Consider the following 16,771-nt stretch of genomic DNA (forward strand, 5'->3'; position numbering starts at 1 on the left):
AGGATTCCATGGTGGTGTACCCAGTATCAAAAGCAGGCAACAACTCCAATATAAAAACCATATGATAACCTACTAAAAAGCAAATTAAACCACAATAGCGCTTCAACCAGCCAAACCACACAACAATCAGTTTTAAGTAACTTTTTTAAAAAAGAAATTCTGAAATATGAAATGTTAAAATGCCTAGGGAAAAAGAATCATTTTAACTTGGTGCCAAAAAGAAAAGAAAGTTGGTGCCAGTCGAATCTCCTTTGACCTCTAGGGGAGTGGATGGATGCATCATGCAAAAGAGACCAGCTAGTCAGATTTAGACCTGGAATACATGATCAGAAGTGTCACATGATGCAGCTTCTGTTTGGCTATGCCTAGGGATGCTGGAGAAATTAAAGATGGACTAAAAGGAGCTCAGATTTCATAGGATCATATAATCATAGGGTTGGCAGGGGCCTACAAGACCACTGAGTCCAACCCCCTGCTCACTGCAGGAAGCCTGATTCCCAGGCAGTCTCCCATCCAGGTACTAACCAGGGCTGACCCTGTTTAGCTTCTGAGATCAGATGAGATCAGGCGCATTTCCAAGAATCCAACCTGTGGAATCCGATCTGGAGCACCCCCTCGGGCCGCGTGGAGTCCGTGGACTTTCGGATGATTTTTGAACTGTCCTGAAATGTACGCTTATTTATTTGTAGGAAAATATGCAAGTTTCTGCTGAGGAAAAGTTGAATGGAATGGGGGACAATATGCTCAATGTTACGTACTAAGGTAAAGGATGTAAATTCTTATGAAATCGCTTACTTATTTGCTTACTCTTATTTGGTATTTTTCCACTTGACAAAAAAAGATATTCACATCTGTCCATGAGCGGACAGTGGAACAAAAGGTGCCTGGCAATCCATGAAACACAGATGGAGTGGATTTTACACATTCCATACATCCCTGGCTATACCATTTCAGACTCTGTGCATGTGTGCGTGTGTGCGTGTGTGCGTGTATTGAATGATTTTTTAAAATAACATGTGCAGCAGCAGCAGCACTTTGACTGTCCTCCAGCTCTCACTACCAACATTAACTGATGGGAGCAAGTATGCTCCTTCCTTCAGGAAGCAAAGGGGGGCTGGCTTACATCTGATCACCCATTAAGAGTGCTTACAGACATAAAAAACAGATCTACAGTTAGGGACGTGTAAGAAATTAGTTTCAGTTCAGTTTTGATCAGGACTGACCTGGTTTGCACTTTCCTGTCTGAACATGGACTCGGACACAATCAGTGATTGAAGTCCGCACATTTGTGAGCTTGCAGTGTGATTTGTGGACCAAAAAAATGGCATTCAACAGCACCCGCACATTTGAAAAATGCACACAAAAAATGCATACTTTTAAAACATGCATACAAAGACTCCTTAATCAATGGGAGAAAGATGTGTACATATCAAAGACGCACACTAGTGATGTGTATATTTGGAAAAATGTGCATGAAAATATTGGTGGACTTTCATGTGAAAAGAAAAATACCAAGCTTGCAATCTGGTACAGACTCAAGTTGGAAAGAGCTTCAAGCAGTGGTGCAGTGGAGGCAGGGCTCGCAGGGACGCAGCCCGGGCACTTTTTCATTAGCAGGGAGGGACTCTGATGTCATCTGCCACCCCCCTCAGTATTCCCTGTTCCCTTTGAGCTTAGCTGCGATCCTCACTGTAGCTGTGGGGGGGAATGAATTTTCCAGGCAACAATATATTGTTCCAGTTGGAATGCAAAGTCTTTGGGATGGCTTGGTCTGGAATGGGCAATTCAGACCTCTTCGCTTTACCAAAGACGTGCTCCTGGGGGAGATGAAAACTAGAACTGGTTTGTTGATATGGATTGACGCGGCTGCCTGAAATTTTTGAACTGCCCTTGGAGACTGTCACAATGAGCTGCTGCATTTCCAAATTTACCACTACACCACTCTCTCTCTCTCTCTCTCTGTGTGTGTGTGTGTAGTTCAATCCAGCTGAGTGTTTCTGTTGGAGGGGGAAGGGGGAGATACAATGAAGGAGCTTAGGGAAGGCTAATGGGTAATGTTGGGGCACTAAGGGAGTGTGCAAAGGGGCTGTTTAAATGAGAAGGGATCTGTCCACGAGGACTGAGTTGAGAGGGTGAAGCTTCCATAGAAGATCGTATTTTGAAAACCTAAAATGTTTGTGTTTGAGCGAGTGGGTGAAAAAGATTTTAACACCCCTGCATTTTTTCTCAGATGGCCAACTGAAGTACCACTGCCTTACTCTCAGCTGCACTGTTTTTGGATCCCAGTTGAAGGCTGTATATCTTACAAGGTTGTACAAACTTAGAAGGAGGCATGGCTGTGAAGAGGCGTGGCTATGACTGTCATGAAGGGGCCCCACACTTCTGGATTTGCCACTACACTACTGGCTTCAAGATGGAATTTGGAGAACTTCAGCAAGCTTTTTTTTGCTGATTCGCACATCCCTACCCACAGTGTTGTGCATGTGCTTTGAACTCTTGTTTTTTTAAGGATGGGTGTGACTATAACTTCTTCTCTCCCCCCTCCTCCTCTTCCCCCCTGCCTTTTTCCCTTGTGGCAATGAACTCAAGATGGCTTACATGGCCCCCCTTCTCTCCATTTTATCCTCATAACAACCCTGCCAGGTAGGCTAGAGTCAGTGACTGGCCCAAAGTCACCCAGTGAGCTTCATGGCTGAGTGCAAACTAGAACAGTGGAGGCTGGTGGCTCCTATGTCAGTGGGGCAGTGAATCTACTCTGGGTTTCACTCAGAACCAGTAGGAGCCCTAAAGGAGCTATTCAAGGTGCTGAACCCTATCCCTAAAACTGGTACAGCACCTTGGATAGCTCCTTTAGGGTTGTGACTGGTTCTGACTGAAACGCACAGCGGATTCACTGTCCCACTGACATAGGAGCTATCAGCCTCCACTGGGCTAGAACCCGGATCTCCTTGTGAGAGAAGTGGATGAAAATCCACCCCTGGTTGCTCCTAATCTGTCTTCATTCAACAACATAATTTGGAGTAGCAGGGTATGTGTGTGGGGGTAAAGAAAGTAATTTGTCGCTGCTATTATTATAAACACTGGAAGTCAGAAATCCTTGCAGATTTACTGCAAATCACCCAGAGATCTACCGGTAGATCCAGATCTACCTTCTACTGGGATGTACGAGAATTCAATTTCTCTTGGCAAATCATGTGAAAATGTCCCGCTTGCAACATGTTGCCAGAATGTGAACAGGAGCAGGCTTTTTTTGAGAAATGTTTGCAGAATCCCAAATTTGCGATTGGTTTTGAAAAATTCATTTAAATAAAAAGCGCACTTTGAAATGCACATTTCCCCCAAAATATGCATTTCCACACTTTAGTCAATGGGAGGAAAGCATGGACTTGTAAAAAAATGCACACAGAAATGTGCATTTTTCCCTTTTGAAGAGCATATTTTTCCTGTTCGAATGAGCCAGAAAGCAAGTAAAAAATGAAAATGGGAGTGAGCTGAAATGAGCTTTGAAATGATTTGTGAGAATGTAGGTGAGCTTGAAGATTGCTGGTTCTTCCATCCATACCTTCTACCCATCCTGGTACTATAGCATAAGAACATAAGAAGAGCCATGCTGGATCAGACCATACTGGTTTATGGTGGAACAGATCAGCATAAACCAGTTATGTGGGACAGTTCAAGTACCTTCTACAGCACTGTCTAAGGGGAGAAATCAGACAGTAAGAGCAAAGATTTTTATTGCATGGCACATAATCCCTTGGAAATTACCTTGAGGGCCAGGATTCATCAAGACTGAGACCCCTCCCCCATCTACATACATGGTTCTTTCTCCCCCCAACCCCCCAGTCACACACACTGTTTTTCCTCTAGTTAGGCTCTGACACTGGAAGAAGGTCAGATACTATCTGAGGGAGAGATGTACAGGGGAGAAATGGCAAGTGCAGGAAAGGTTAGACACATCCTTTTGCTAGCTGATCCTCCCCTGAAAACCTTCCCCCTGCACCCCTGTATTCACATTTTCTGGTAGATATATATTTAGGAAGCATAGTCTGTCTCCTCTATCATATAGATCTGCCCAGAGAGATGCTGTTTTGGAGCCAAGATCTAGAATAATCTTTGGAAGAGGGCTGTGAAACGTGTAGCCCTCCAGATGTTGTTGGACAGCATCTCCGAGCATCTCTCAGTCTTGGCTATGTCGGAATAATGGAATAATGGACTCAAGTGACAAGAAGCCAGATTCCAGCTGAACATCAGGAAAACCATCCTGACTGTTAGAGCAATACGACAATGGAATCAATTACCTAGGGAGGTGGTGGGCTCTCCCACACTGGAGGCGTTCAAGATGTGGCTGGACAGCCATCTATCGGGGATACCCTGACTTGGATTCCTGCACTAAGCAGGGGGTTGGACTTGATGGTCTTGTAGGCCCCTTTCAACTCTACTGTTCTATGATTCTATGTCGGGTAGGGCTCATGGGAGTCGTGCTCTGCCAACATCTGGAGGGCCACACATTCCCCACTCCTCCTTTAGAAGGTCCTATTTGTTGTGAGACTCCACAGAGGTGGGTTTTTTTTTTGGGGGGAAGGGTCGATACTAGCTCCTCACCCCACCATAAGGAGATACTTTCTTATATCAAGGGTACCTATTTTCACCTGGCCAATGTTGCTGGGGAGGAGGTCAGTATGACGCACGGGAGAGAAAGAGGAAAGCCCGTTTCAAAAACGTTCATTTTCTTGCTCCTGGAGGTGCTTGAGAAGAGCTAGAGAAAAGGTCGCCTCCTATGTTCTCTTCATCCTACACACACATACACAATTCGAGCACAGCCTGATGGTGTGTTCAGTAAGTTGACCTCGCTGCACACCTGCCTAAGAGCTGGGACATAGCTAACATTCCTGGCTGCCGGAGCACGCTTCCTGCCTGCCTGCTTGCCTTTCTTTCTGCCGGAGAGTGCACCGTTGCTGCCCAGAGTTTGTTTACTTAGAAGGTGGGCCATGGGCTGGCCAAGCTGAACCATTTCCTGTCCTGAAAGAACATAGTCCTTCCCCGCTTTTGGGGGCTGGTGGTCTTTTGTATTTGCCTTCTCCAGCCCTGCTCATAACGTACCCTTCTGAGGTGTGCCATTGGCCAATGTGAAGCCCAGAATGTCTGAGAAATTGGTTCCAGTTCGTTTTTGAGTGGAATTCATCCATTTCACACCTCCCAGATCCGAACGTGGATCCGAATGCAGCTAAGCTCTCAGGCAGATTTTCTGCCATCCTGCCAGCTTTCCCACTCCACTCAGCCACAGTGTCAGGAAATGGGCTGCGTATTTTAGTCTTGCATGCACACTAATGCACGGCAGCCAGTGTGGTGTAGTGGTTAGAGTGTTGGACTGTGACTCGAGATATCCAGATTCTAGGCCCCATTTTTCTGTGAAGCTCGCTGAGTGACTGAATCTCAGCCTAACCTACCTTACAGGGTTGCTGTGAGGATAAAAATGGGGAGGAGGAGGAGAACGTAAGCAGCCTTGAGTTCCTTGCGAGAGGTGGGTGGGTGGGATATAAATGTGACAATTAATAAGTAAATAAATAAACAAAGGCCCCTTTACGGACACCATTTATGTAACATTACATCTAAAAAAACCCCCTGAGCCTCCACTTTTTGCAAAATGGCAGCTCGCTGAGGAAATGGGAGGCTGCTGGGCATTTGTAGACTCTGTGGCAGCTTGGCAAAAAGGGTCCAGTAAGTGCGGCAGTCCGCAGACTGGGCCTGGGAGGCTGAGCAGGGGGTGGGGCAGTCCACTGGACTCCATCCCCTTTTGGATTCCTGCGACATCCCTACCTAAAACACAGCTGTTTGTATGCATTCTATCCTAAAATATCATTTTTTGTAAACATTTTAACTTAAATATGCCTTTTTTATATACATTTTGGTATGTTTTTTGAGGTGAGAACTATATTGCAAAATTTGGAGAAGTGTGAAACAGAAAGATAACTACATTCCAACCTGCACGATACTCAATGTTTGTCAAATGCAGTGTGAGTCAAACCCCAGTAAGGTAAGGAATTGTGTTAACTGCTCAAAATCCTATCGCAAGCCTGATGTTGACCATGGGCAACCAGTTGGCCATCCCTGGCTTAGAGAAAAGTTTAAGGAGAGACATGATGGTGTTTTCAAGTGCCAGGATTTTCCATAAAGAAGAAAGAGAGCAGCTCTCCAGGTCCTTCTCCCAAGGTCATTGGGAGAAGGACAAGAATCGGCAGGTTCAAGCAGAAACAAAGCCGACTTAGAGCCAGTGTAGGTATTTGTAGAGCAGCAGCTCTAATGGCCCTAGGGAATTGAGCCACATGGAGGAGATGACGTCTTACCCGACAAGTCTACAGAGGCAGCCATTACTTCCCCAGCACCATCTGAAAAAAATGTGTGAAAATTTCCAGGGTGCAGCAATTGAAAATGTGTTGCTGCACTCATGCAAATTGTTGTTTGGAGGATCAATGCAAGGGCAAGTCAACCGATTACAATGGCTGAGCCTGATTCCTTCTCAGGTTCTTTCCTGTTCTATAACTTCTGAATGAAAAAAAAGATAAACTGTGCCAAATGCTGAGAGGAAGGGTACAGGATAGAAATGCTGGCATTGCACTGTAACCATCCACCAACAGAACAATAATAATGCGATATTGGAGGTAGGAAATAGGAGTCTATATGTGTTATTTGGCTTCATCACATAGAAGAAGGTTGTTCATGGGACTATGTTTGTTCTGCCAGTCTGCAATCATGTAACCTTATAAAACAGTATACTGACACACTCCACTTTTATTCTAAACACAAAAATAAATATTCTACTCCCTATGACTAATAAATAGAAATATGTGGGCAGTGCATGTCTGCAGAAAGCACAAAAGCTTGAGCGTGGCTTCCGGTTGTTAGATGGAGGTGCTTCAGTGCTCTACAGAGGGCTTTGACTTTCCCCTTAGCAAAAGGAAATTGTGGGAAATAAGCAGACATGCCACTTCGATCCATCTGCATGCATACCTGAAGCATTGCTTCCTCCCATATATACTTTCCCAGATCCTAAGATCACTGTCAGAGGCTCTCCTCCTGCTGCCCCATCAAATGAGGTGGTGCAGGTGGGTACCAAGGGAAGGTCCTTTTCAGGTGGCATCCCGGTTGTGGAATGCCCAGAGAGGCTCAACTGGTCTTTTGGGGGCCAGGTGAAGACCCTCCCCCCCCCCAGGCTTCAGGTTTGTTTTTAAATGTATTATTGTATTTTTAGATCTTTACTATGCTGCTGGCTTTTACTCGGGTTTTATTCTGTTTTAAACTTTTCATTTCTTTCTATTATGTTTGGTTATGTTGTATTTCAGGGTTGGAGGGAGCAATCCTATGGCCCCCTAGAAAGAGTCTGAGGGGCCACAGAATATTTTGGATTCCTGCATCTAAGCTTGGAGACAGCACTTCGACCTCGAACCCAGAAATCCAAGCTCCCTGCCTCCTTCCCCTTGCAGCCGGCATGGAGAGAACTGCATTGGTGGCCTCTCTGAGGTCGCAAAAGCAACTTATTTTATTTATTTATTTATTTATTTATTACATTTCTATACTGCCCAATAGCTGAAGCTCTTCAGAGAGGAAGTCAAGAGGGCATTCCCATAGGTGGGGAGGGGAGGGGGCTGGAGAGGCCGCCTTACGTGGTATCCCACCGCCTTCCCTCCCGCTCCATGATGCCTCGAAAAAGCCCATCTAGCTGGAATGCAGAGTGGGAGGTGCACTGGAAGCAAGGATCACCTCTGCCTCACCTCTCACTCTGCACTGGATGCTCATAGGCCGCCGAGTTTGGAGACTTACGAGCATCAAGAGTGGATCACATAGCGCCCTAAATGGTTTTGTGAACTGCCCAGACTGGTTTGGCTGCTTGGCAGTATAGAAATGTAAGAAATGAAATGAAATAAAATTTCGGCCTAGTGAAAAATCTGGATTTTTTACCGAAGCATATACCAAATCCTGGATGTACCTCGACATTGCTGACCCATGCCCTTATGAAGTTATCCCTTTGGACTTGACCTTGGAAAGGTCAAGTCCAAACGTTTGAACAAGCTACGCTTTGATGGCTAGGAACTTTGTCACAAACAGCAGGTTCAGTTCTACCGAATTGCAGAGCCCTGTTTAAAATCTCCACGTCAGGGAACCTCAAGTGGATGTGGGCCTCTCCCTCCCAGCCGCTCCAAAATATCCTTCCCTACACCCTTTTCCTTTCCCATAAGAAGCCCTTAAAAATGACACGCCTGTCAGGAAACCTCAAATCAGGGCCAATGTTTTTGAAAGACTTTTTTTAAAAAAGAAGAAAAAAGAAAGAAAAAAGAAAGAAAAAGAAAATACACATCTGCCAATATAATCCGACTTTTCCAAATAAATAAAACCGGCTCTCTCCAACTTTGATCCGGTGCTCTAGCCCTTTTTTATTTACCTAATTGTCCCATCCAAGTTCTGAACGGGCTGGCTGCCCACAGCTGCTGAGCCTGCATTCCTGGGGACTTATCATGGGCTGTCTCACCTGTTTATTATTACCCCAGCAGGCTCCGGTAACTCAGGACTGTCTGAACGTTGCACCCTGGCTGAGCGCTCACCACAGGGGATCCACCTGCCTCAGCTTTTCTCGGCATGTTCTGCATTTTGTTACCTGGCAGTCTCTCTGCGATGCCAAAACCCAAAGAAAGAGGTGCAATGTGATGCTAGAACACAGGCCTGTGGTGCCTTGACGCACGCTGGGATCTCCAGGCTGACAGCAGGGCAACATGCACGGAGATGTAGCAGAGCCTGTCCTCACATTTTTATTAGCAGGGATGCTGACGTCATCTGGCAGCCCCCCCCCCCCCATTCCCTGCTTCCTCTGGGCTTAGCTGACCTCACAGTTGCTGGGGGGTGGGTTGCTAGTGTGCTTTATGAAAGTGCGATATCTGCTAATAATGGGGGAAAGGAAGGAATCATCTATCAGATCAACAAAATGCAGCAAGAAGGGGTCCCCAAACTTCATTTCTCTGGGCCTAGTTCTTACATTTTTTCTTTTATTTCGGGAATTTTTGCCCCACTCTTTACTTAAAAAGGCAACTTGCAAATATAAGTAGTAGGGCAGTCCCTGCCCTCAGATTAGCATCTAAAAGGTACACAAGAAAAAAAAAGGATGGGGAGGGAGGAGGAAAAGAAGAAGCGCAAGCTCGGGCATCAGCTTGTAAAGCGACCGAGGGGAGATATGATAGCGCTCCTCAAGTACTTGAAAGGTTGTCACAGAGAGGAAGGCCAGGATCTCTTCTCCATCATCCCAGAGTGCAGGACACGGAATCATGGGGTCAAGTGACAGGAAGCCAGATTCCGGCTGAACATCAGGAAAAACTTCCTGACTGTCAGAGCGATACGACAATGGAACCCATTACCTAGGGAGGTGGTGGGCTCTCCCACACTGGAGGCGTTCAAGACGAGGCTGGACAGCCACCTGTCAGGGATGCTCTGACTTGGATTCCTGCATTGAGCAGGGGGTTGGACTCAATGGCCTTGTAGGCCCCTTCCAACTGTACTATTCTATGATTCTATGACAGTTCTCACTGTGTAAACTAGGGATGGATGGACTCACCTCCGTCCAGGAATGCTGGTTGCTTGACAAGCCACCAGGACCTGCTTGTCGCATCGCCCGAGCCCCTGCATGGCCACAGTCTATGCAACATCAGTTTTCCAGAAAGACCCAAGTCGCCATTTTGTGCAACAATGGCAGCTTGGGGAAGAAGCGGGCAGCCGACTGCGCAGTGCTTGGTGAACAGGTCCGGTAAGAGCCGTGCAGTCCATGAACGGGAGTCCGGGGGCCAGCAGGGGAAGTCTGTCAGACTCTACCCCCATATCAGGTGCTCGCAACATCACTAGTGTGAACAAAATGCTGGAGTAGAGAGGCCTTTAGTCTGATTCAGCATAGCTCTTCTTACGTTTTTATCGAGACAGTGAAATGCTGTCAGGATACTATTAATAGGAAGGTATCACCCTTCCTATTTTGTGCTCCCCAGTTCTCCAAGCACTTGGAAGTTCTGGGGGAAGTTGCTACAGAGTCAGGGCCACACTATACATTATGGTAAGCTAGGGTGGCCATCTTTTACAGAGGACACTCCTCTCTCTGAAGGGCTGCCGAAGAACTCATCCTCTGTTTGAAGAGCTGCCCTGTCCAATGTCGGTTTCATAAGAACTGTTGCCCATCCACAGTGAGCACCTGAACATCAGACTGAACAGGTGGGCACACAGGTCACCTGGTCAGTCTTGCCCACTATAGTGAGATGTACTGTATTTCTATTTAAAATATAATAATTATTTCTAAATTTGCTTATATATATATATATATATATATATATATACACATTAGCAAAGGCAGATTTTATGCAAATTGCTGTACTCTTTTGCTCGCTTTTTGGGTGATGCATTTTCTCTTTCCCTGTTTACAGGCACTCTTGCGGGAGGTATTATTTAACCCACCCCCTGGACCATTTTCCATACCTAAATTGTCTCCCACGAGTCTGGTTTTAGCCCCTCAGTGGAAGGAAGACAGACTCCTGTATTTCCACCTAAAACATAAGCTGGCAGCTTTGAGGTACGGGGCAATGCGTTTGATCCAGTCACAGATCTCTCTCACTGCATGAGGGTCGGTCCAAATGGGGGATCTGAACTTGGGTTCCCCCCACAACTGACCTTGCCTCAGTTGTCCATGCATAAGTGACATTCAGGCTGGACTGCTGTAATGTGCTGTATATGGGGCTGCCTTTGAAGATGGTCCACAAACTTTGGCTAGTGCAGAATGTAGCCACCTGACTACAGGTGCGGGCGAGACGATTCGACCATATAATGCCTATACCATACCTGCTGCACTGCTTACCAGTGTGCTTCCAAGCCCAATTTAAAGGGCTTGTTTTGAGCTTTAAAGCCTTAAATGGTTTGGGACCAAATTACTTGAATGACCGCATTCACCTCTATCTGCCTGCCTGCACTTTAAGAACAACAAGAGAGGCCTTTCTCATTTGCCTACCTGTGAGAGCAGTTAGGTAAGTGACCATACAAGAGAGGGCCTTTTCTGCAGTGGCCTCACACCACTGGAATAAGTTGCCTTCGGGGGTCCAGGCAAGGTCTCAGCATTGCTGTCAGGGTGGAAACTGAGGCCATAGAGCCCCAGAGCAGTTCTGATTCTGAGGAAGAACAGCAATCTGTGGGAGAGGAGCTCGCTCATCTCTCACAAGCACAGCAGCTGGCACAGATTCCTCCTGCCCACATTCCTGGGATAGATAGTGACCCTGGCAGTGAGAGAGTGCTGGAGGGGGGCTTGCTGGATGCTTGGTGCAGACGTGGGGAGCAACGAGAGATGGAGGGCGCCGAAAGGAGGTGTTGCGCTCGTTTGGCGCTCAAACAACGGTCGCGCCCTGAGGACCCAAGGGAAAGAGGGAGGACCTCTCCATAGCCCATAAGTTCAGAGTCCTCCCGTGGTTCCCCTTCAAATGGGGACCAACTGCCTTACCTGGAGCTTAGGCTATTCGGCTATCTTTCCCCAATGCTGTTCCTTCGCTAGTGATTGGTATCTGTAAAAGTCATTAAGTAATAAAGGAATAAAGCCTTGGAAAGAATCCTCATCATCTGTGTCCTGAGCTGGCTATTGGAAGGGACTGCAAGAGGCAGCTAGGGCGCTCCTGACAATTGCAGGCTTTTAAGAAGGCCTTGAAAACGTACTACTTTACTCTGGCCTTCCCCTGATTAATTCTCACACTGGGTTGTGGCTGAAGTTGTAAGTTTTATTTTATGCTGGTGTTTGATGTGTGTGTGTGTGTGTGTGTGTGTTTTAGAATGTTTGCTGCTGTTGCTGTTTTTATTGTGTTTTTACTGCTTATATTGTGTGTGCTGGAGAAGACTCTTACGAGTCCCCTGGACTGCAAGGAGGTCAAATCAGTCCATCCTAAAGGAAATCAACCCTGAGTGCTCATTGGAAGGACAGATACTGAAGCTGAAGCTCCAATATTTTGGCCACCTAGTGCGAAGAGAAAACTCTCTGGAAAAGACCCTGATGCTGGGAAAGACTGAAGGCAAAAGGAGAAGGGGACGGCAGAGGATGAGATGGCTAGATAGCATCACCGATGCAATGAATATGGACTTGAGCACGCTCTGGGAGACAGCGCAGGACAGGAAGGCCTGGCGTGCTGTGGTCCATGGGGTCACGAAGAGTCGGACACGACTGAGCAACAACAACAACAACTGCTTATATTGTGTTTTTACCATTTTTAATTCCGCATCAGTTTTTATTATGTGTTTTCTTGTTGTACACTGCCTTGGGAGGGCTCCTGCCCTGAAAGGTGGCCAAGAAATATTTTAAATAATAAATAAAATAATAAATCTCTCTAGCCAGAGCATCACACCGGGTTTCATAAAAGTCTTCCTCTCAAGCAGAGATTCAGTGTGAGAAGCCATGTGGAACAGTAGTTAGAGAGCATCAGTCTAGACTTGAGGTGACCCAGGTTCAAATGCTGACTCAGTGATGAAGCTCTCTGAATAACCTTGGGCAAGTCACTATTCTCACAGCCTAACCTACCCCACCAGGGCATGACCAAGACATTTTGCTTTCTGGGCAAAAGACAAGATGGCACCTCCCCTTTTCATGTCCAGGCACTGATCAGACTGGCAGCTAAATCTTATTTTGACACTACAGATGGAAAAATGTCCTCCTAAGAATAGCAGGCAAAGTAGCAGGCTAGATGGCCTATGCAGCTCTACCCTCAAACAGAACGCCTCCCTCCGCCCCGACATCTGCTGCCTGAGGCAGCCATTTCACTGTGCCTAATGGTAGGGCCAGCCTTGTACCTTACAGGGTGGTTGTGAGGGGGTCATTAGAGGAAAGGAAGGATATAAATACAGATCTCTAACATCAGTTTTACAGCCAGGCAAAAGCAGAGGTTCACCTCAGGTTTCAGTAATAACAACCCGATCCTGTTGCCAGTTTGACAAAATGGCTCCTGCCCTCCTCAAGGCACCTCACATTTTTAGGGCTAGTAATGTAGGACATCAGGGCTAGTAATGAGTTGGGGACACACATACAACATGCAAGACTAATAACTCCTTTCCTGACAGAGGTTCGCTGGGCCTTAAACAGCTGGTTTTCATTTCATCTGGATATTGTATATTTCTTTTTCTTTTTTTAACTGATGGCTTTCAGAATGGATGGAGCTACAGGGTTAAGTAAAGAAATAAAATAAAATGATGGGGAAACATTTGACCACTGTAGCTTTTCTCATCATGGTGCTGTCATGAAGAGACAAACTGCACCTGTTGACCTCCTCGCTGAAGTGCCGCTGCCACTGATTTCGAGGTAGGAGTCAACAGCTCTCCACCAGTGCCAAAGCCTATTGTGTTTCTAATCTAAAGAGACTGGTGGCTACTGAAAATACCCTTTCCCCCACCCCTGTATCAGCCTTGAAAATTCAGGACATTTGACTGTGTATGTATGTGTTTTATTGAGGAACATTGCTGGGCTGTCCAGACAAAATCAGAATTGCTGGCAAAGCTCAAAGGAAAGTAGGAAATGGCCAAGGCGAATGGAGTTGCTGAGGTAGGCAAGTCAGCCGGCAAGGCCAAATTTCGGGTTCCCTGGGGAGCCTTCTTTCTTGGAGGCTGCTCTTGTGTGTTTTGGATTCTCCTCATAAGAGATGGCTGCTTCTGTGGTTTTCCTGATTGGGATACAGCTGACGAAAGACACAGGTGAGGAAAATAAATTAATGGAACTAACTAAATAAATGGGAAACAAATTGGCCAGCTCAGGTGGCCATGTGTGCTACTTTATGGAGGACGGCCCTCTCTTTGAAGGGCTGGGGAGGACAGTCCTCTATTAGAAGGCATCCTCTATTTGAAGGGCTGAGGGAAGACAGTCCTGTATTCGAAGGCATCCTCTGTTTGAAGGACTGAGGGAGGGCAGTCCTGTATTCGAAGGCAACCTCTACTTGAAGGGCTGAGGGAGGACAGTGCTGTATTCGAAGGCATCCTCTATTTGAAGGGCTGAGGACAGTCCTGTATTGGAAGGCGTCCTCTATTTGAAGGGCTGAGGGAGGACAGTGCTGTATTTGAAGGCAACCTCTACTTGAAGGGCTGAGGGAGGTCAGTGCTGTATTCGAAGGCATCCTCTATTTGAAGGGCTGAGGGAGGACAGTGCTGTATTCAAAGACTTCCTCTATTTGAAGGGCTGAGGACAGTCCTGTATTGGAAGGCATCCTCTATTTGAAAGAGCCTTGTGTGGCGCAGAGTGGTAGGTGGCAGTATTGTAACTGAAACTCTCCCCACAACCTGAGTTCGATCTCAGCGGAAGCCAGGTCTCGGGTAGCTGGCTCAGGTCGACTCAGCCTTCCATCCTTCTGAGGTCAGTAAAATGAGTACCCAGCTTGCTGGGGTAAAGGTAGTCATAACTGGGGAAGGTAATGGCAAACCACCCTGCTACAGTCTGCCATGAAAACGCCAGTGCAAGTGGCGTCCTTGTAGGGGTCAGTAATGACCCGGTGCTTGCACAGGAGGAACCTTTCCTTTCCTTTTTTCCTCTATTTGAAGGGCTGAGGGAGGACAGTCCTTCATTTGGAGGTGTCCTCTGTTTGAAGGGTTGTCCAGTCCAAGTCTAGCGTAAGGAGAAAGAACCCCAAGAAGAGAGAAGAACAGAGGCCTTGAAGTTGCCCATCAACCATTTACAGCACCTGGACAGCAGACTGAACAACAGGCATGCAAGTCACCTGGTTCGTCTTCTCCACTATGGTGAGATACATGGCATTTCTGTTTAAATTATAAGAGAGACTTCTACATTTGCATTTATACATATCAATTACCCTATGCAAATTTTATGGAAGTCTGTCCCATTTTTCTGTGATGAATTTCCTCTTCTTTGGTGGTGCAAATGTGGCCACCCTAGTTACTGCTACTATCCCTCCCTCCTGTTTTGAAAAGCAATCACCTAACAGAATGGAAGTCATATTGCTGATGACAATGGAGACTCTTCTTTTTCTTCTTTTAAACCCCTGCATGGTGGGGATGATGGTGATGATGATATTTGTATACCACTCTGTATCTAAAACAGATTTTGGAACAGTGAACATAAAGGTAAAATAGTAAAAGAATAAAAAGATTAAAACACTATATTGCAATTAAGCTTAAAAAACAAAGCAGAATGCCAATAGAAATTGTGGCTGGTCTGATAAGGAATGCCTCCTTGAACAGTGCTGTTTTCAGGAGGCACTAGAAACAACAGTGTTGATGCCTGCCTGACTTCCAGAGGCAGGGAATTTGGGGGAGCAAACACATTGAATCCTCATAGAATCATAGAATAGTAGGGTTGGAAGGGGCCTATAAGACCATTGAGTCCAACCCCCTGCTCAGTGCAGGAATCCAAGTCAGAGCATCCCTGACAGATGTGGGAGAGCCCACCACCTCCCTAGGTAATGGGTTCCATTGCTGAATTGCTCTAACAGTCAGGAAGTTTTTCCTGATGTTCAGCTGGAATCTGGCTTCCTGTAACTTGAGCCCATGCAGTCGGGTTTCCCAGTGGGGAAATCACAGAAGTCAGCACACCCGGAGTGCAATGGATGAGCCTCGCCCTGGGAAAACCACCTTCATGATCATGGTGTCTCCCCTGCCAGGTAACTCAAGCCCATTATTCCGTGTCCTGCACTCTGGGATGATCAAGAAGAGATCCTGGCCTTCTTCTCTGTGACAACCTTTCAAGTATTTGAAGAGTGCTATCATATCTCCCCTCAGTCTGCTCTTCCCAAGGCTAAACATGCCCAGTGCTCTTCTCAAGGCTAAATATGCCTCCCCTCCTAATGTGCAGTGGACCTGTTCTGAATCAGGGCTGCAAGCACCTACTCTAGAGTAAAGAAAAGGCTCAGCTACATGCTATGAAATTTATTTATTAATTACATTTCTATATCGCCCAATAGCTGAAGCTCTCTGGGCAGTAACATGTAGTAATTACCTAGGGAGGTGGCAGGCTCTCCCACACTGGAGGCCTTCAAGACGAGGCTGGACAGCCATCTGTCAGGGATGCTCTGACTTGGATTCCTGCACTGAGCAGGGGGTTGGACTCGATGGCCTTGTAGGCTCCTTCCAGCCCTACTATTCTGTGATCCTATGATTCTAACACGATGTGTAGTTTTTTTTTATGTACAAGCACAGCAATCCTCAAGTTTGGATGGGGAAGAGTAGCTAAATATGACTGCTCTGTTCCAGAGAAGATGTTTCCATGCCAGGATTGGGAATGCAAATGTTACCTATCTGCATTACTTTCACTGGGACATGCATTTGAACCTGCTCCCACGCTCTGATCTCCTTTGGACTGGGCAGATATCTTCAAGTGAGATAGCTCTACCTCCACATAAGGGTCCTCTTCACCAAGCTTGGAATTTTGAAATGCTATGAGTATATTTAAATACGAACATATTTTGGTTAAATAAAGAATATTTCTCATTAAATTTTTACAGCCACAACATAGTGTGGTATTATGACAGGGAAAACTGTGCTGTATTAAAGAGGGCTATTTCTTTCTCCTGCTTCTGTTTACCACTCTACAAACATACCCCCCTTTGAAAATATAAAAGAACTGCTAGATACCCAGGGATATATTTTTCTCCTCTTTCCCCACATTTCCTAGAATTATCCTAGGGAACATCACACATAGCTCACCACTGGGTGACATTTTAGTCAGTCCTAATAAAAGTATTACCCTGGTGTTACTTTTTAATATCTCAGGCAGAGTGCTACAATG

The 16,771-nt window shown here is 46.2% G+C and overlaps 1 pseudogene; it reads right to left on the reverse strand.

The window, feature by feature from the left end:
- Positions 1 to 15,530: 15,530 nt before the first annotated feature.
- LOC146336680 (U1 spliceosomal RNA) lies at positions 15,531 to 15,655 on the reverse strand (annotated as a pseudogene).
- Positions 15,656 to 16,771: the final 1,116 nt, after the last annotated feature.

Source organism: Heloderma suspectum, chromosome 12, assembly GCF_057233095.1.
Source record: "Heloderma suspectum isolate Gila_16-S chromosome 12, 16-S_ref, whole genome shotgun sequence".
In the NCBI taxonomy this organism is placed as follows: Eukaryota; Metazoa; Chordata; class Lepidosauria; order Squamata; family Helodermatidae; genus Heloderma; species Heloderma suspectum.